This window comes from Musa acuminata, chromosome BXJ2-1 (assembly GCF_036884655.1).
Source record: "Musa acuminata AAA Group cultivar baxijiao chromosome BXJ2-1, Cavendish_Baxijiao_AAA, whole genome shotgun sequence".
Classification (NCBI taxonomy): domain Eukaryota; kingdom Viridiplantae; phylum Streptophyta; class Magnoliopsida; order Zingiberales; family Musaceae; genus Musa; species Musa acuminata.
The window spans coordinates 27,913,668-27,931,288 of NC_088338.1; the positions used below are offsets into that span (position 1 = coordinate 27,913,668).

The following is a 17,621-nucleotide window of genomic DNA, read 5'->3' on the forward strand; positions in this document are numbered from 1 at the left end:
TTTGCATCCCGGGATACGAAACATCTCCCGTAGAGCTCCGAGAGGCTTGTTTTGGGGCTAGAAATTTGCTGTGACCGCTACGCAGTCAGTATCGAGGGGCTCGGAGAGAGCTTTCCGGATTGGGGTCGCAATAGTGATTCCGAGATCGTTATAGAAAGTGCCGATGGTTTCGGCACGTGCTTGCCGTGATCGATATGCAGTCGTCGGGCTAGGGCTCGGAGAGAGCTTGCAATAGGGATTTAGTGAACGTTCGAGAAAGCGCCGACGGTTTCGTGACGGGCAAGAGGCTCCGGACGTTGATGCGCCGACCGCGACGTGCACATAGGCGAGGGACGAAGCTCGCGAAACGGGTGTGATAATGGTAGCACTAAATCACCGGATCCCATCAAAACACCGAAGTTAAGCGTGCTTGGGCCAGAGTAGTACTACGATGGGTGACCCCCTGGGAAGTCCTCGTGTTGCACTCCTTTTTGCATCCCGTGATACGAAACATCTCCCGTAGAGCTCCGAGAGGATTGTTTTGGGGCTGGAAATTTGCTGTGACCGCTACGCGGTCAGTATCGGGGGGCTCGGAGAGAGCTTTCCGGATTGGGGTCGCAATAGTGATTCCGAGATCGTTCTAGAAAGTGCTGATGGTTTCGGCACGTGCTTGCCGTGATCGATACGCAGTCGTCGGGCTAGGGCTTGGAGAGAGCTTGCAATAGGGATTTCGTGAACGTTCGAGAAAGCGCCGACGGTTTCGTGACGGGCAAGAGGCTCCGGACGTTGATGCGCCGACCGCGACGTGCACATAGGCGAGGGACGAAGCTCGCGAAACGGGTGTGATAATGGCAGCACTAAATCACAGGATCCCATCAAAACACCGAAGTTAAGCGTGCTTGGGCCAGAGTAGTACTACGATGGATGACCCCCTGGGAAGTCCTCGTGTTGCACTCCTTTTTGCATCCCGAGATACGAAACATCTCCCGTAGAGCTCCGAGAGGATTGTTTTGGGGCTGGAAATTTACTGTGACCGCTACGCAGTCAGTATCGAGGGGCTCGGAGAGAGCTTTCCGGATTGGGGTCGCAATAGCGATTCCGAGATCGTTCAAGAAAGTGCCGATGGTTTCGGCACGTGCTTGCCGTGATCGATACGCAGTCGTCGGGCTAGGGCTCGGAGAGAGCTTGCAATAGGGATTTCGTGAACGTTCGAGAAAGCGCCGATGGTTTCGTGACGGGCAAGAGGCTCCGGACGTTGATGCGCCGAACGCGACGTGCACATAGGCAAGGGACGAAGCTCGTGAAACGGGTGCGATAATGGCAGCACTAAATCACCGGATCCCATCAAAACACCGAAGTTAAGCGTGCTTGGGCCAGAGTAGTACTACGATGGGTGACCCCCTGGGAAGTCCTCGTGTTGCACTCCTTTTTGCATCCCGGGATACGAAACATCTCCCGTAGAGCTCCGAGAGGATTGTTTTGGGGCTGGAAATTTGCTGTGACCGCTACGCAGTCAGTATCGAGGGGCTCGGAGAGAGCTTTCCGGATTGGGGTCGCAAAAGCGATTCCGAGATCGTTCTAGAAAGTTCCGATGGTTTCGGCACGTGCTTGCCGTGATCGATACGCATTCGTCGGGCTAGGGCTCGGAGAGAGCTTGCAATAGGGATTTCGTGAACGTTCGAGAAAGCGCCGACGGTTTCGTGACGGGCAAGAGGCTCCGGACGTTGATGTGCCGACCGCGAAGTGCACATAGGCGAGGGACGAAGCTCGCGAAACGGGTGCGATAATGGCAGCACTAAATCACCGGATCCCATCAAAACACCGAAGTTAAGCGTGCTTGGGCCAAAGTACTACTACGATGGGTGACCCCTTGGGAAGTCCTCGTGTTGCACTCCTTTTTGCATCCCGGGATAAGAAACATCTCCCGTAGAGCTCCGTACGATTGTTTTGGGGCTGGAAATTTGCTGTGACCGCTACGCAGTCAGTATCGAGAGGCTCGGAGAGAGCTTTCCGGATTGGGGTCGCAATAGCGATTCCGAGATCGTTCAAGAATGTGCCGATGGTTTCGGCACGTGCTTGCCGTGATCGATACGCAGTCGTCGGGCTAGGGCTCGGAGAGAGCTTGCAATAGGGATTTCGTGAACGTTCGAGAAAGCTCCGACGGTTTCATGACGGGCAAGAGGCTCCGACCGTTGATGCGCCGACCGCGACGTGCACATAGGCGAGGGACGAAGCTCACAAAATGGGTGCGATAATGGCAGCACTAAATCACCGGATCCCATCAAAACACCGAAGTTAAGCGTGCTTGGGCCAGAGTAGTACTACGATGGGTGACCCCCTGGGAAGTCCTCGTGTTGCACTCCTTTTTGCATCCCGGGATATGAAACATCTCCCGTAGAGCTCCGAGAGGATTGTTTTGGGGCTGGAAATTTGCTTTGACCGCTACGCCGTCTGTATCGAGGGGCTCGGAGAGAGCTTTCCGGATTTGGGTCGCAATAGCGATTCTGAGATCGTTCTAGAAAGTGCCGATGGTTTCGGCACGTGCTTGCCGTGATCGATACGTAGTCGTCGGGCTAGGGCTCGGAGAGAGCTTGCAATAGGGATTTCGTGAATGTTCGAGAAAGCGCCGACGGTTTCATGATGGGCAAGAGGCTCCGGACATTGATGCGCCGACCGCGACGTACACATAGGCGAGGGACGAAGCTCGCGAAACGGGTGTGATAATGGCAGCACTAAATCACCGGATCCCATCAAAACACCGAAGTTAAGCGTGCTTGGGCCAGAGTAGTACTACGATGGGTGACCCCCTGGGAAGTCCTCGTGTTGCGCTCCTTTTTGCATCCCGGGATACGAAACATCTCCCGTAGAGCTCCGAGAGGATTGTTTTGGGGCTGGAAATTTGCTGTGACCGCTACGCAGTCAGTATCGAGGGGCTTGGAGAGAGCTTTCCGGATTGGGGTCACAATAGCGATTCCGAGATCGTTCTAGAAAGTGCCGATGGTTTCGGCACGTGCTTGCCGTGATCGATACGCAGTCGTCGGGCTAGGGCTCGGAGAGAGCTTGCAATAGGGATTTCGTGAACGTTCGAGAAAGCGCCGACGGTTTCGTGACGGGCAAGAGGCTCCGGACGTTGATGCGCCGACCGCGACGTGCACATAGGCGAGGGACGAAGCTCGCGAAACGGGTGTGATAATGGCAGCACTAAATCACCGGATCCCATCAAAACACCGAAGTTAAGCGTGCTTGGGCCAGAGTAGTACTACGATGGGTGACCCCTTGGGAAGTCCTCGTGTTGCACTCCTTTTTGCATCCCGAGATACGAAACATCTCCCGTAGAGCTCCGAGAGGATTGTTTTGGGGCTGGAAATTTGCTGTGACCGCTATGCAGTTAGTATCGAGGGGCTCGGAGAGAGCTTTCTGGATTGGGGTCGCAATAGTGATTCCGAGATCGTTATAGAAAGTGCCGATGGTTTCGGCACGCGCTTTCCGTGACCGATATGCAGTCGTCGGGCTAGGGCTCGGAGAGAGCTTGCAATAGGGATTTTGTGAACATTCGAGAAAGCGACGACGGTTTCGTGACGGGCAAGAGGCTTCGGACATTGATGCGCCGACCGCGACGTGCACATAGGCGAGGGACGAAGCTCGCGAAAAGGGTGCGATAATGCCAGCACTAAATCACCGGATCCCTTCAAAACACCGAAGTTAAGCGTGCTTGGACCAGAGTAGTACTACGATGGGTGACCCCCTGGGAAGTCCTCGTGTTGCACTGCTTTTTGCATCCCGGGATACGAAACATCTCCCGTAGAGCTTCGAGACGATTGTTTTGGGGCTGGAAATTTGCTGTGACCGCTACGCTGTCAGTATCGAGGGGCTCGGAGAGAGCTTTCTGGATTGGGGTCGCAATAGTGATTCCGAGATCGTTCTAGAAAGTGCCGATGGTTTCGGAACGTGCTTGCCGTGATCGATACGCAGTCGTCGGGCTAGGGCTCGGAGAGAGCTTGCAAAAGGGATTTCGTGAACGTTCGAGAAAGCGCCGACGGTTTCGTGACGGGCAAGAGGCTCCGGACGTTGATGCGCCGAACGCGACGTGCACATAGGCGAGGGACGAAGCTCGCGAAACGGGTGCGATAATGGCAGCACTAAATCACCGGATCCCATCAAAACACCGAAGTTAAGCGTGCTTGGGCCAGAGTAGTACTACGATGGGTGACCCCCTGGGAAGTCCTCGTGTTGCACTCCTTTTTGCATCCCGGGATACGAAACATCTCCCATAGAGCTCCGAGAGGATTGTTTTGGGGCTGGAAATTTACTGTGACCGCTACGCAGTCAGTATCGAGGGGCTCGGAGAGAGCTTTCCGGATTGGGGTCGCAAAAGCGATTACGAGATCGTTCTAGAAAGTGCCGATCGTTTCGGCACGTGCTTGCCGTGATCGATACGCAGTCGTCGGGCTTGGGCTCGGAGAGAGCTTGCAATAGGGATTTCGTGAACGTTCGAGAAAGCGCCGACGGTTCCGTGACGGGCAAGAGGCTCCGGACGTTGATGCGCCGAACGCGACGTGCACATAGGCGACGGACGAAGCTCGCGAAACGGGTGCGATAATGGCAGCACTAAATCACCGGATCCCATCAAAACACCGAAGTTAAGCGTGCTTGGGCCAGAGTAGTACTACGATGGGTGACCCCCTGGGAAGTCCTCGTGTTGCACTCCTTTTTGCATCCCGAGATACGAAACATCTCCCGTAGAGCTCCGAGAGGATTGTTTTGGGGCTGGAAATTTGCTATGACCGCTACGCAGTTAGTATCGAGGGGCTCGGAGAGAGCTTTCCGGATTGGGGTCGCAATAGCGATTCCGAGATCGTTCAAGAAAGTGCCGATGGTTTCGGCACGTGCTTGCCGTGATCGATACGCAGTCGTCGGGCTAGGGCTCGGAGAGAGCTTGCAATAGGGATTTCGTGAACGTTCGAGAAAGCGCCGATGGTTTCGTGACGGGCAAGAGGCTCCGACCGTTGATGCGCCGACCGCGACGTGCACATAGGCGAGGGACGAAGCTCACGAAATGGGTGCGATAATGGCAGCACTAAATCACCGGATCCCATCAAAACACCGAAGTTAAGCGTGCTTGGGCCAGAGTAGTACTACGATGGGTGACCCCCTGGGAAGTCCTCGTGTTGCACTCGTTTTTGCATCCCGGGATACGAAACATCTCCCGTAGAGCTCCGAGAGGATTGTTTTGGGGCTGGAAATTTGCGGTGACCGCTACGCTGTCAGTATCGAGGGGCTTGGAGAGAGCTTTCCGGATTGGGGTCACAATAGCGATTCCGAGATCGTTCTAGAAAGTGCCGATGGTTTCGGTACGTGCTTGCCGTGATCGATACGCAGTCGTCGGGCTAGGGCTCGGAGAGAGCTTGCAATAGGGATTTCGTGAACGTTCGAGAAAGCGCTGACGGTTTCGTGACGGGCAAGAGGCTCCGGACATTGATGCGCCGACCGCGACGTGCACATAGGCGAGGGATGAAGCTCGCGAAACGGGTGTGATAATGGCAGCACTAAATCACCGGATCCCATCAAAACACAGAAGTTAAGCGTGCTTGGGCCAGAGTAGTACTACGATGGGTGACCCCCTGGGAAGTCCTCGTGTTGCACTCCTTTTTGCATCCCGGGATACGAAACATCTCCCATAGAGCTCCGAGAGGATTGTTTTGGGGCTGGAAATTTGCTGTGACCGCTACGCAGTCAGTATCGAGGGGCTCGGAGAGAGCTTTCCGGATTGGGGTCGCAAAAGCGATTCCGAGATCGTTCTAGAAAGTGCCGATGGTTTCGGCACGTGCTTGCCGTGATCGATACGCAGTCGTCGGGCTAGGGCTCGGAGAGAGCTTGCAATAGGGATTTCGTGAACGTTCGAGAAAGCGCTGACGGTTTCGTGACGGGCAAGAGGCTCCGGACGTTGATGCGCCGAACGCGACGTGCACATAGGCGACGGACGAAGCTCGCGAAACGGGTGCGATAATGGCAGCACTAAATCACCGGATCCCATCAAAACACCGAAGTTAAGCATGCTTGGGCCAGAGTAGTACTACGATGGGTGACCCCCTGGGAAGTCCTCGTGTTGCACTCCTTTTTGCATCCCGGGATACGAACCATCTCCCGTAGAGCTCCGAGAGGATTGTTTTGGGGCTGGAAATTTGCTGTGACCGCTACGCAGTCAGTATCGAGGGGCTTGGAGAGAGCTTTCCGGATTGGAGTCACAATAGCGATTCCGAGATCGTTCTAGAAAGTGCCGATGGTTTCGGCACGTGCTTGCCGTGATCGATACGCAGTCGTCGGGCTAGGGCTCGGAGAGAGCTTGCAATAGGGATTTCGTGAACGTTCGAGAAAGCGCCGACGGTTTCGTGACGGGCAAGAGGCTCCGGACGTTGATGCGCCGAACGCGACGTGCACATAGGCGAGGGACGAAGCTCGCGAAACGGGTGTGATAATGGCCGCACTAAATCACCGGATCCCATCAAAACACCGAAGTTAAGCGTGCTTGGGCCAGAATAGTACTATGATGGGTGACCCCCTGGGAAGTCCTCGTGTTGCACTCCTTTTTGCATCCCGAGATACGAAACATCTCCCGTAGAGCTCCGAGAGGATTGTTTTGGGGCTGGACATTTGCTGTGACCGCTACGCCGTCAGTATCGAGGGGCTCGGAGAGAGCTTTCCGGATTGGGGTCGCAATAGCGATTCCGAGATCGATCAAGAAATTGCCGATGGTTTCGGCACGTGCTTGCCGTGATCGATACGCAGTCGTCGGGCTAGGGCTCGGAGAGAGCTTGCAATAGGGATTTCGTGAACGTTCGAGAAAGCGCCGACGGTTTCGTGACGGGCAAGAGGCTCCGGACGTTGATGCGCCGAACGCGACGTGCACATAGGCGAGGGACGAAGCTCACGAAACGGGTGCGATAATGGCAGCACTAAATCACCGGATCCCATCAAAACACCGAAGTTAAGCGTGCTTGGGCCAGAGTAGTACTACGATGGGTGACCCCCTGGGAAGTCCTCGTGTTGCACTGCTTTTTGCATCCCGGGATACGAAACATCTCCCGTAGAGCTCCGAGACGATTGTTTTGGGGCTGGAAATTTGCTGTGACCGCTACGCTGTCAGTATCGAGGGGCTCGGAAAGAGCTTTCTGGATTGGGGTCGCAATAGTGATTTCGAGATCGTTCTAGAAAGTGCCGATGGTTTCGGAACGTGCTTGCCGTGATCGATACGCAGTCGTCGGGCTAGGGCTCGGAGAGAGCTTGCAATAGGGATTTCGTGAACGTTCGAGAAAGCGCCGACGGTTTCGTGACGGGCAAGAGGCTCCGGACGTTGATGCGCCGAACGCGACGTGCACATAGGCGAGGGACGAAGCTGGCGAAACGGGTGCGATAATGGCAGCACTAAATCACCGGATCCCATCAAAACACCGAAGTTAAGCGTGCTTGGGCCAGAGTAGTACTACGATGGGTGACCCCCTGGGAAGTCCTCGTGTTGCACTCCTTTTTGCATCCCGGGATACGAAACATCTCCCGTAGAGCTCCGAGAGGATTGTTTTGGGGCTGGAAATTTGCTGTGACCGCTACGCAGTCAGTATCGAGGGGCTCGGAGAGAGCTTTCCGGATTGGGGTCGCAATAGCGATTCCGAGATCGTTCTAGAAAGTGCCGATGGTTTCGGCACGTGTTTGCCGTGATCGATACGCAGTCGTCGGGCTAGGGCTCGGAGAGAGCTTGCAATAGGGATTTCGTGAACGTTCGAGAAAGCACCGACGGTTTCGTGACGGGAAAGAGGCTCCGGACGTTGATGAACCGACCGCGACGTGCACATAGGCGAGGGACGAAGCTCGCGAAACGGGTGTGATAATGGCAGCACTAAATCACCGGATCCCATCTAAACACCGAAGTTAAGCGTGCTTGGGCCAGAGTAGTACTACGATGGGTGACCCCCTGGGAAGTCCTCGTGTTGCACTGCTTTTTGCATCCCGGGATACGAAACATCTCCCGTAGAGCTCCGAGACGATTCTTTTGGGGCTGGAAATTTGCTGTGACCGCTACGCTGTCAGTATCGAGGGGCTCGGAAAGAGCTTTCTGGATTGGGGTCGCAATAGTGATTTCGAGATCGTTCTAGAAAGTGCCGATGGTTTCGGAACGTGCTTGCCGTGATCGATACGCAGTCGTCGGGCTAGGGCTCGGAGAGAGCTTGCAATAGGGATTTCGTGAACGTTCGAGAAAGCACCGACGGTTTCGTGACGGGCAAGAGGCTCCGTACGTTGATGCGCCGAACGCGACGTGCACATAGGCGAGGGACGAAGCTGGCGAAACGGGTGCGATAATGGCAGCACTAAATCACCGGATCCCATCAAAACACCGAAGTTAAGCGTGCTTGGGCCAGAGTAGTACTACGATGGGTGACCCCCTAGGAAGTCCTCGTGTTGCACTCCTTTTTGCATCCCGGGATACGAAACATCTCCCGTAGAGCTCCGAGAGGATTGTTTTGGGGCTGGAAATTTGCTGTGACCGCTACGCAGTCAGTATCGAGGGGCTCGGAGAGAGCTTTCCGGATTGGGGTCGCAATAGCGATTCCGAGATCGTTCTAGAAAGTACCGATGGTTTCGGCAAGTGCTTGCCGTGATCGATACGCAGTCGTCGGGCTAGGGCTCGGAGAGAGCTTGCAATAGGGATTTCGTGAACGTTCGAGAAAGCGCCGACGGTTTCGTGACGGGCAAGAGGCTCCGGACGTTGATGAACCTACCGCGACGTGCACATAGGCGAGGGACGAAGCTCGCGAAACGGGTGTGATAATGGCAGCACTAAATCACCGGATCCCATCAAAACACCGAAGTTAAGCGTGCTTGGGCCAGAGTAGTACTACGATGGGTGACCCCCTGGGAAGTCCTCGTGTTGCACTCCTTTTTGCATCCCGAGATACGAAACATCTCCCGTAGAGCTCCGAGAGGATTGTTTTGGGGCTGGACATTTGCTGTGACCGCTACGCCGTCAATATCGAGGGGCTCGGAGAGAGCTTTCCGGATTGGGGTCGCAATAGCGATTCCGAGATCGTTCAGGAAAGTGCCGATGGTTTCGGCACGTGCTTGCCGTGATCGATACGCAGTCGTCGGGCTAGGGCTCGGACAGAGCTTGCAATAGGGATTTCGTGAACGTTCGAGAAAGCGCCGACGGTTTCGTGACGGGCAAGAGGCTCCGGACGTTGATGCGCCGAACGCGACGTGCACATAGGCGAGGGACGAAGCTCACGAAACGGGTGCGATAATGGCAGCACTAAATCTCCGGATCCCATCAAAACACCGAAGTTAAGCGTGCTTGGGCCAGAGTAGTACTACGATGGGTGACCCCCTGGGAAGTCCTCGTGTTGCACTCCTTTTTGCATCCCGAGATACGAAACATCTCCCGTAGAGCTCCGAGAGGATTGTTTTGGGGCTGGACATTTGCTGTGACCGCTACGCCGTCAGTATCGAGGGGCTCGGAGAGAGCTTTCCGGATTGGGGTCGCAATAGCGATTCCGAGATGTGGTACTAGTAATTGGCTAATCAAACACATTTCTTATGCAATCTCTTCTGGAACTAGTACTAATATGTGGTACGATCCTTGGGTGAATGGGAAGAGTATATTTCAATTATATGGCGACAGAATACGAAAAGATCTTGGGGCTCCCAAAGATTGGAAGGTTTCCGAGTTCATTGCTAACGGTACCTGGTGTCTCCCTAATCCTATTTCTCCCGAAATGTTATCACTTTGGCCGACTATCATAGCTATTCCAATCAGGAACAACTCTTCAGATATACTTATTTGGCCTCATGACAATGGCAAATTTAGTGCCACATCCGTATGGAATCAAATTAGACAAAGAAATAACAAGTGGGTCCCAAGCAGTTGGACATGGGATCGACCGGGATCACAAAGACACTCCTTATGTACATGGCAGGCCCTTCTCAATAAACTACCTACAATAGACAATATGAAAAGAAGAGGAATCTATCATGTTAACCGATGCTCCCTTTGTTTGCAACAAGAAGAAACTGTTGACCACCTTTATTTTGCTTGTAATTATACAAAATGGATATGGAAGGAGATTCTCCAGCGATTTGAACTCAATAGACTGCCGCAACCAAACTTGCACCAAGAACTAGGCGACCTTATGCAATGTTTCTCAAGAAAAGGGCCACTTACACAACTGGCAAAGGTTACTTTCAGATGCGCTATTTGGTGGATATGGAAGGAGAGATGTAATAGAATCTTTGAAAGTCAACACACAAACAATGCTCAGCTCTTGAAAGAGATTATTAGAGACTCAAGATCCTGTATGGAGCATGATCTCAAAATCGAGCATTTCACCCGAAGAGAAAAAGATATTTTTATCAAATTTAATTTTGCTATTAGCTAAAGATCTTGGGAATGATGTCAAATAATGTACCCACAGGTAGTTACAGTCTACAGCATGTGTAGTCATAACTATCGCATTCGCACTCTATGAGTTAATTGGCTTTGTCTATGACTTGTATAGATAAAGCTATTTGTAGAATCTTTACACATAATCAATTTACTTTTACTTACCAAAAAAAAAAATAGCGATTCCGAGATCGTTCAAGAAAGTGCCGATGGTTTCGGCACGTGCTTGCCGTGATCGATACGCAGTCGTCGGGCTAGGGCTCGGAGAGAGCTTGCAATAGGGATTTCGTGAACGTTCGAGAAAGCACCGACGGTTTCGTGACGGGCAAGAGGCTCCGGACGTTGATGAACCGACCGCGACGTGCACATAGGCGAGGGACGAAGCTCGCGAAACGGGTGTGATAATGGCAGCACTAAATCACCGGATCCCATCTAAACACCGAAGTTAAGCGTGCTTGGGCCAGAGTAGTACTACGATGGGTGACCCCCTGGGAAGTCCTCGTGTTGCACTGCTTTTTGCATCCCGGGATACGAAACATCTCCCGTAGAGCTCCGAGACGATTCTTTTGGGGCTGGAAATTTGCTGTGACCGCTACGCTGTCAGTATCGAGGGGCTCGGAAAGAGCTTTCTGGATTGGGGTCGCAATAGTGATTTCGAGATCGTTCTAGAAATTGCCGATGGTTTCGGAACGTGCTTGCCGTGATCGATACGCAGTCGTCGGGCTAGGGCTCGGAGAGAGCTTGCAATAGGGATTTCGTGAACGTTCGAGAAAGCGCCGACGGTTTCGTGACGGGCAAGAGGCTCCGTACGTTGATGCGCCGAACGCGACGTGCACATAGGCGAGGGACGAAGCTGGCGAAACGGGTGCGATAATGGCAGCACTAAATCACCGGATCCCATCAAAACACCGAAGTTAAGCGTGCTTGGGCCAGAGTAGTACTACGATGGGTGACCCCCTAGGAAGTCCTCGTGTTGCACTCCTTTTTGCATCCCGGGATACGAAACATCTCCCGTAGAGCTCCGAGAGGATTGTTTTGGGGCTGGAAATTTGCTGTGACCGCTACGCAGTCAGTATCGAGGGGCTCGGAGAGAGCTTTCCGGATTGGGGTCGCAATAGCGATTCCGAGATCGTTCTAGAAAGTACCGATGGTTTCGGCAAGTGCTTGCCGTGATCGATACGCAGTCGTCGGGCTAGGGCTCGGAGAGAGCTTGCAATAGGGATTTCGTGAACGTTCGAGAAAGCGCCGACGGTTTCGTGACGGGCAAGAGGCTCCGGACGTTGATGAACCGACCGCGACGTGCACATAGGGGAGGGACGAAGCTCGCGAAACGGGTGTGATAATGGCAGCACTAAATCACCGGATCCCATCAAAACACCGAAGTTAAGCGTGCTTGGGCCAGAGTAGTACTACGATGGGTGACCCCCTGGGAAGTCCTCGTGTTGCACTCCTTTTTGCATCCCGAGATACGAAACATCTCCCGTAGAGCTCCGAGAGGATTGTTTTGGGGCTAGACATTTGCTGTGACCGCTACGCCGTCAGTATCGAGGGGCTCGGAGAGAGCTTTCCGGATTGGGGTCGCAATAGCGATTCCGAGATCGTTCAGGAAAGTGCCGATGGTTTCGGCACGTGCTTGCCGTGATCGATACGCAGTCGTCGGGCTAGGGCTCGGACAGAGCTTGCAATAGGGATTTCGTGAACGTTCGAGAAAGCGCCGACGGTTTCGTGACGGGCAAGAGGCTCCGGACGTTGATGCGCCGAACGCGACGTGCACATAGGCGAGGGACGAAGCTCACGAAACGGGTGCGATAATGGCAGCACTAAATCTCCGTATCCCATCAAAACACCGAAGTTAAGCGTGCTTGGGCCAGAGTAGTACTACGATGGGTGACCCCCTGGGAAGTCCTCGTGTTGCACTCCTTTTTGCATCCCGAGATACGAAACATCTCCCGTAGAGCTCCGAGAGGATTGTTTTGGGGCTGGACATTTGCTGTGACCGCTACGCCGTCAGTATCGAGGGGCTCGGAGAGAGCTTTCCGGATTGGGGTCGCAATAGCGATTCCGAGATCGTTCAAGAAAGTGCCGATGGTTTCAGCACGTGCTTGCCGTGATCGATACGCAGTCGTCGGGCTAGGGCTCGGAGAGAGCTTGCAATAGGGATTTCGTGAACGTTCGAGAAAGCGCCGACGGTTTCGTGACGGGCAAGAGGGTCCGGACGTTGATGCGCCGAACGCGACGTGCACATAGGCGAGGGACGAAGCTGGCGAAACGGGTGCGATAATGGCAGCACTAAATCACCGGATCCCATCAAAACACCGAAGTTAAGCGTGCTTGGGCCAGAGTAGTACTACGATGGGTGACCCCCTGGGAAGTCCTCGTGTTGCACTCCTTTTTGCATCCCGGGATACGAAACATCTCCCGTAGAGCTCCGAGAGGATTGTTTTGGGGCTGGAAATTTGCTGTGACCGCTACGCAGTCAGTATCGAGGGGCTCGGAGAGAGCTTTCCGGATTTGGGTCGCAAAAGCGATTCCGAGATCGTTCTAGAAAGTGCCGATGGTTTCGGCACGTGCTTGCCGTGATCGATACGCAGTCGTCGGGCTAGGGCTCGGAGAGAGCTTGCAATAGGGATTTCGTGAACGTTCGAGAAAGCGCCGACGGTTTCGTGACGGGTAAGAGGCTCCGGACGTTGATGCGCCGAACGTGACGTGCACATAGGCGAGGGACGAAGCTCACGAAACGGGTGCGATAATGGCAGCACTAAATCACCGGATCCCATAAAAACACCGAAGTTAAGCGTGCTTGGGCCAGAGTAGTACTACGATGGGTGACCCCCTGGGAAGTCCTCGTGTTGCACTGCTTTTTGCATCCCGGGATATGAAACATCTCCCGTAGAGCTCCGAGACGATTGTTTTGGGGCTGGAAATTTGCTGTGACCGCTACGCTGTCAGTATCGAGGGGCTCGGAGAGAGCTTTCTGGATTGGGGTCGCAATAGTGATTCCAAGATCGTTCTAGAAAGTGCCGATGGTTTCGGAACGTGCTTGCCGTGATCGATACGCAGTCGTCGGGCTAGGGCTCGGAGAGAGCTTGCAATAGGGATTTCGTGAACGTTCGAGAAAGCGCCGACGGTTTCGTGACGGGCAAGAGGCTCTGGACGTTGATGCGCCGAACGCGACGTGCACATAGGCGAGGGACGAAGCTCGTGAAACGGGTGCGATAATGGCAGCACTAAATCACCGGATCCCATCAAAACACCGAAGTTAAGCGTGCTTGGGCCAGAGTAGTACTACGATGGGTGACCCCCTGGGAAGTCCTCGTGTTGCACTCCTTTTTGCATCCCGGGATACGAAACATCTCCCGTAGAGCTACGAGAGGATTGTTTTGGTGCTGGAAATTTGCTGCAACCGCTACGCAGTCAGTATCGAGGGGCTCGGAGAGAGCTTTCCAGATTGGGGTCGCAAAAGCGATTCCGAGATCATTCTAGAAAGTGCCGATGGTTTCGGCACGTGCTTGCCATGATCGATACGCAGTCGTCGGGCTAGGGCTCGGAGAGAGCTTGCAATAGGGATTTCGTGAACGTTCGAGAAAGCGCCGACGGTTTAGTGACGGGCAAGAGGCTCCGGACGTTGATGCGCCGAACGCGACGTGCACATAGGCGAGGGACGAAGCTCGCGAAACGGGTGCGATAATGACAGCACTAAATCACCGGATCCCATCAAAACACCGAAGTTAAGCGTGCTTGGGCCAGAGTAGTACTACGATGGGTGACCCCCTGGGAAGTCCTCGTGTTGCACTCCTTTTTGCATCCCGGGATACGAAACATCTCCCGTAGAGCTCCGAGAGGACTGTTTTGGGGCTGGAAATTTGCTGTGACCGCTATGTAGTCAGTATCGAGGGGCTCGGAGAGAGCTTTCCGGATTGGGGTCGCAATAGCGATTCCGAGATCGTTCTAGAAAGTGCCGATGGTTTCGGCACGTGCTTGCCGTGATCGATACGCAGTCGTCGGGCTAGGGCTCGGAGAGAGCTTGCAATAGGGATTTCGTGAACGTTCGAGAAAGCACCGACGGTTTTGTGACGGGCAAGAGGCTCCGGACGTTGATGAACCGACCGCGACGTGCACATAGGCGAGGGACGAAGCTCGCGAAACGGGTGTGATAATGGCAGCACTAAATCACCGGATCCCATCAAAACACCGAAGTTAAGCGTGCTTGGGCCAGAGTAGTACTACGATGGGTGACCCCCTGGGAAGTCCTCGTGTTGCACTCCTTTTTGCATCCCGAGATACGAAACATCTCCCGTAGAGCTCCGAGAGGACTGTTTTGGGGCTGGACATTTGCTGCGACCGCTAATCCGTCAGTATCGAGGGGCTCGGAGAGAGCTTTCCGGATTGGGTTCGCAATAGCGATTCCGAGATCGTTCAAGAAAGTGCCGATGGTTTCGGCACGTGCTTGCCGTGATCGATACGCATTCGTCGGGCTAGGGCTCGGAGAGAGCTTGCAATAGGGATTTCGTGAACGTTCGAGAAAGCGCCGACGGTTTCGTGACGGGCAAGAGGCTCCGGACGTTGATGCGCCGAACGCGACGTGCACATAGGCGAGGGACGAAGCTCACGAAACGGGTGCGATAATGGCAGCACTAAATCACCGGATCCCATCAAAACACCGAAGTTAAGCGTGCTTGGGCCAGAGTAGTACTACGATGGGTGACCCCCTGGGAAGTCCTCGTGTTGCACTGCTTTTTGCATCCCGGGATATGAAACATCTCCCGTAGAGCTCCGAGACGATTGTTTTGGGGCTGAAAATTTGCTGTGACCGCTAGGCTGTCAGTATCGAGGGGCTCGGAGAGAGCTTTCTGGATTGGGGTCGCAATAGTGATTCCGAGATCGTTCTAGAAAGTGCCGATGGTTTCGGAATGTGCTTGCCGTGATCGATACGCAGTCGTCGGGCTAGGGCTCGGAGAGAGCTTGCAATAGGGATTTCGTGAACGTTCGAGAAAGCGCCGACGATTTCGTGACGGGCAAGAGGCTCCGGACGTTGATGCGCCGAACGCGACGTGCACATAGGCGAGGGACGAAGCTCGCGAAACGGGTGCGATAATGGCAGCACTAAATCACCGGATCCCATCAAAACACCGAAGTTAAGCGTGCTTGGGCCAGAGTAGTACTACGATGGGTGACCCCCTGGGAAGTCCTCGTGTTGCACTCCTTTTTGCATCCCGGGATACGAAACATCTCCCGTAGAGCTCCGAGAGGACTGTTTTGGGGCTGGAAATTTGCTGTGACCGCTATGTAGTCAGTATCGAGGGGCTCGGAGAGAGCTTTCCGGATTGGGGTCGCAATAGCGATTCCGAGATCGTTCTAGAAAGTGCCGATGGTTTCGGCACGTGCTTGCCGTGATCGATACGCAGTCGTCGGGCTAGGGCTCGGAGAGAGCTTGCAATAGGGATTTCGTGAACGTTCGAGAAAGCGCCGACGGTTTCGTGACGGGCAAGAGGCTCCGGACGTTGATGCGCCGACCGCGACGTGCACATAGGCGAGGGACGAAGCTCGCGAAACGGGTGTGATAATGGCAGCACTAAATCACCGGATCCCATCAAAACACCGAAGTTAAGCGTGCTTGGGCCAGAGTAGTACTACGATGGGTGACCCCCTGGGAAGTCCTCGTGTTGCACTCCTTTTTGCATCCCGAGATACGAAACATCTCCCGTAGAGCTCCGAGAGGATTGTTTTGGGGCTGGACATTTGCTGTGACCGCTACGCCGTCAGTATCGAGGGGCTCGGAGAGAGCTATCCGGATTGGGTTCGCAATAGCGATTCCGAGATCGTTCTAGAAAGTGCCGATGGTTTCGGCACGTGCTTGCCGTGATCGATACGCAGTCGTCGGGCTAGGGCTCGGAGAGAGCTTGCAATAGGGATTTCGTGAACGTTCGAGAAAGCGCCGACGGTTTCGTGATGGGCAAGAGGCTCCGGACGTTGATGCGCCGAACGCGACGTGCACATAGGCGAGGGACGAAGCTCACGAAACGGGTGCGATAATGGCAGCACTAAATCACCGGATCCCATCAAAACACCGAAGTTATGCGTGCTTGGGCCAGAGTAGTACTACGATGGGTGACCCCCTGGGAAGTCCTCGTGTTGCACTGCTTTTTGCATCCCGGGATATGAAACATCTCCCGTAGAGCTCCGAGACGATTGTTTTGGGGCTGAAAATTTGCTGTGACCGCTAGGCTGTCAGTATCGAGGGGCTCGGAGAGAGCTTTCTGGATTGGGGTCGCAATAGTGATTCCGAGATCGTTCTAGAAAGTGCCGATGGTTTCGGAATGTGCTTGCCGTGATCGATACGCAGTCGTCGGGCTAGGGCTCGGAGAGAGCTTGCAATAGGGATTTCGTGAACGTTCGAGAAAGCGCCGACGATTTCGTGACGGGCAAGAGGCTCCGGACGTTGATGCGCCGAACGTGACGTGCACATAGGCGAGGGACGAAGCTCGCGAAACGGGTGCGATAATGGCAGCACTAAATCACCGGATCCCATCAAAACACCGAAGTTAAGCGTGCTTGGGCCAGAGTAGTACTACGATGGGTGACCCCCTGGGAAGTCCTCGTGTTGCACTCCTTTTTGCATCCCGGGATATGAAACATCTCCCGTAGAGCTCCGAGAGGATTGTTTTGGGGCTGGAAATTTGCTGTGACAGCTACGCAGTCAGTATCGAGGAGCTCGGAGAGAGCTTTCCGGATTGGGGTCGCAAAAGCGATTCCGAGATCGTTCTAGAAAGTGCCGATGGTTTCGGCACGTGCTTGCCGTGATCGATACGCAGTCGTCGGGCTAGGGCTCGGAGAGAGCTTGCAATAGGGATTTCGTGAACGTTCGAGAAAGCGCCGACTGTTTCGTGACGGGCAAGAGGCTTCGGACGTTGATGCGCTGAACACGACGTGCACATAGGCGAGGGACGAAGCTCGCGAAACGGGTGCGATAATGGCAGCACTAAATCACCGGATCCCATCAAAACATCGAAGTTAAGCGTGCTTGGGCCAGAGTAGTACTACGATGGATGACCCCCTGGGAAGTCCCCGTGTTGCACTCCTTTTTGCATCCCGGGATACGAAACATCTCCCGTAGAGCTCCGAGAGGATTGTTTTGGGGCTGGAAATTTGCTGTGACCGCTACACAGTCAGTATCGAGGGGCTCGGAGAGAGCTTTCCGGATTGGGGTCGCAATAGC

The 17,621-nt window shown here is 54.2% G+C and overlaps 10 non-coding genes and 25 pseudogenes across 10 annotated transcripts; all 35 read left to right on the plus strand.

Moving 5' to 3' along the window:
• The first annotated feature begins 348 nt into the window (after window positions 1-348).
• On the plus strand, window positions 349-467 carry LOC135602592 (5S ribosomal RNA; annotated as a pseudogene).
• Window positions 468-817: 350 nt separating this feature from the next.
• LOC135603749 (5S ribosomal RNA) lies at window positions 818-936 on the plus strand (annotated as a pseudogene).
• Window positions 937-1,286: 350 nt separating this feature from the next.
• On the plus strand, window positions 1,287-1,405 carry LOC135601507 (5S ribosomal RNA). The gene has a single exon (XR_010483799.1). It is a non-coding gene; the product is annotated as a 5S ribosomal RNA (ribosomal RNA).
• A 350-nt stretch (window positions 1,406-1,755) lies between these two features.
• On the plus strand, window positions 1,756-1,874 carry LOC135603784 (5S ribosomal RNA; annotated as a pseudogene).
• A 349-nt stretch (window positions 1,875-2,223) lies between these two features.
• On the plus strand, window positions 2,224-2,342 carry LOC135601509 (5S ribosomal RNA). Its single transcript, XR_010483801.1, has one exon. It is a non-coding gene; the product is annotated as a 5S ribosomal RNA (ribosomal RNA).
• A 350-nt stretch (window positions 2,343-2,692) lies between these two features.
• On the plus strand, window positions 2,693-2,811 carry LOC135602424 (5S ribosomal RNA; annotated as a pseudogene).
• Window positions 2,812-3,161: 350 nt separating this feature from the next.
• On the plus strand, window positions 3,162-3,280 carry LOC135602107 (5S ribosomal RNA; annotated as a pseudogene).
• A 350-nt stretch (window positions 3,281-3,630) lies between these two features.
• On the plus strand, window positions 3,631-3,749 carry LOC135602523 (5S ribosomal RNA; annotated as a pseudogene).
• Window positions 3,750-4,099: 350 nt separating this feature from the next.
• Window positions 4,100-4,218, plus strand: LOC135601510 (5S ribosomal RNA). Its single transcript, XR_010483802.1, has one exon. It is a non-coding gene; the product is annotated as a 5S ribosomal RNA (ribosomal RNA).
• A 350-nt stretch (window positions 4,219-4,568) lies between these two features.
• On the plus strand, window positions 4,569-4,687 carry LOC135601511 (5S ribosomal RNA). The gene has a single exon (XR_010483803.1). It is a non-coding gene; the product is annotated as a 5S ribosomal RNA (ribosomal RNA).
• Window positions 4,688-5,037: 350 nt separating this feature from the next.
• On the plus strand, window positions 5,038-5,156 carry LOC135602024 (5S ribosomal RNA; annotated as a pseudogene).
• Window positions 5,157-5,506: 350 nt separating this feature from the next.
• On the plus strand, window positions 5,507-5,625 carry LOC135603213 (5S ribosomal RNA; annotated as a pseudogene).
• A 350-nt stretch (window positions 5,626-5,975) lies between these two features.
• LOC135602488 (5S ribosomal RNA) lies at window positions 5,976-6,094 on the plus strand (annotated as a pseudogene).
• A 350-nt stretch (window positions 6,095-6,444) lies between these two features.
• LOC135602641 (5S ribosomal RNA) lies at window positions 6,445-6,563 on the plus strand (annotated as a pseudogene).
• A 350-nt stretch (window positions 6,564-6,913) lies between these two features.
• Window positions 6,914-7,032, plus strand: LOC135602543 (5S ribosomal RNA; annotated as a pseudogene).
• Window positions 7,033-7,382: 350 nt separating this feature from the next.
• LOC135601512 (5S ribosomal RNA) lies at window positions 7,383-7,501 on the plus strand. Its single transcript, XR_010483804.1, has one exon. It is a non-coding gene; the product is annotated as a 5S ribosomal RNA (ribosomal RNA).
• A 350-nt stretch (window positions 7,502-7,851) lies between these two features.
• On the plus strand, window positions 7,852-7,970 carry LOC135603018 (5S ribosomal RNA; annotated as a pseudogene).
• Window positions 7,971-8,320: 350 nt separating this feature from the next.
• On the plus strand, window positions 8,321-8,439 carry LOC135602141 (5S ribosomal RNA; annotated as a pseudogene).
• Window positions 8,440-8,789: 350 nt separating this feature from the next.
• LOC135601871 (5S ribosomal RNA) lies at window positions 8,790-8,908 on the plus strand (annotated as a pseudogene).
• A 350-nt stretch (window positions 8,909-9,258) lies between these two features.
• On the plus strand, window positions 9,259-9,377 carry LOC135601991 (5S ribosomal RNA; annotated as a pseudogene).
• Window positions 9,378-10,799: 1,422 nt separating this feature from the next.
• Window positions 10,800-10,918, plus strand: LOC135603019 (5S ribosomal RNA; annotated as a pseudogene).
• Window positions 10,919-11,268: 350 nt separating this feature from the next.
• On the plus strand, window positions 11,269-11,387 carry LOC135602142 (5S ribosomal RNA; annotated as a pseudogene).
• A 350-nt stretch (window positions 11,388-11,737) lies between these two features.
• On the plus strand, window positions 11,738-11,856 carry LOC135601872 (5S ribosomal RNA; annotated as a pseudogene).
• A 350-nt stretch (window positions 11,857-12,206) lies between these two features.
• Window positions 12,207-12,325, plus strand: LOC135603639 (5S ribosomal RNA; annotated as a pseudogene).
• Window positions 12,326-12,675: 350 nt separating this feature from the next.
• LOC135601513 (5S ribosomal RNA) lies at window positions 12,676-12,794 on the plus strand. Its single transcript, XR_010483805.1, has one exon. It is a non-coding gene; the product is annotated as a 5S ribosomal RNA (ribosomal RNA).
• Window positions 12,795-13,144: 350 nt separating this feature from the next.
• Window positions 13,145-13,263, plus strand: LOC135603092 (5S ribosomal RNA; annotated as a pseudogene).
• A 350-nt stretch (window positions 13,264-13,613) lies between these two features.
• Window positions 13,614-13,732, plus strand: LOC135601514 (5S ribosomal RNA). Its single transcript, XR_010483806.1, has one exon. It is a non-coding gene; the product is annotated as a 5S ribosomal RNA (ribosomal RNA).
• A 350-nt stretch (window positions 13,733-14,082) lies between these two features.
• LOC135601590 (5S ribosomal RNA) lies at window positions 14,083-14,201 on the plus strand. Its single transcript, XR_010483880.1, has one exon. It is a non-coding gene; the product is annotated as a 5S ribosomal RNA (ribosomal RNA).
• A 350-nt stretch (window positions 14,202-14,551) lies between these two features.
• On the plus strand, window positions 14,552-14,670 carry LOC135601874 (5S ribosomal RNA; annotated as a pseudogene).
• Window positions 14,671-15,020: 350 nt separating this feature from the next.
• On the plus strand, window positions 15,021-15,139 carry LOC135602544 (5S ribosomal RNA; annotated as a pseudogene).
• Window positions 15,140-15,489: 350 nt separating this feature from the next.
• Window positions 15,490-15,608, plus strand: LOC135601515 (5S ribosomal RNA). Its single transcript, XR_010483807.1, has one exon. It is a non-coding gene; the product is annotated as a 5S ribosomal RNA (ribosomal RNA).
• A 350-nt stretch (window positions 15,609-15,958) lies between these two features.
• LOC135601875 (5S ribosomal RNA) lies at window positions 15,959-16,077 on the plus strand (annotated as a pseudogene).
• Window positions 16,078-16,427: 350 nt separating this feature from the next.
• LOC135603779 (5S ribosomal RNA) lies at window positions 16,428-16,546 on the plus strand (annotated as a pseudogene).
• A 350-nt stretch (window positions 16,547-16,896) lies between these two features.
• LOC135601516 (5S ribosomal RNA) lies at window positions 16,897-17,015 on the plus strand. The gene has a single exon (XR_010483808.1). It is a non-coding gene; the product is annotated as a 5S ribosomal RNA (ribosomal RNA).
• A 350-nt stretch (window positions 17,016-17,365) lies between these two features.
• Window positions 17,366-17,484, plus strand: LOC135603418 (5S ribosomal RNA; annotated as a pseudogene).
• Window positions 17,485-17,621: the final 137 nt, after the last annotated feature.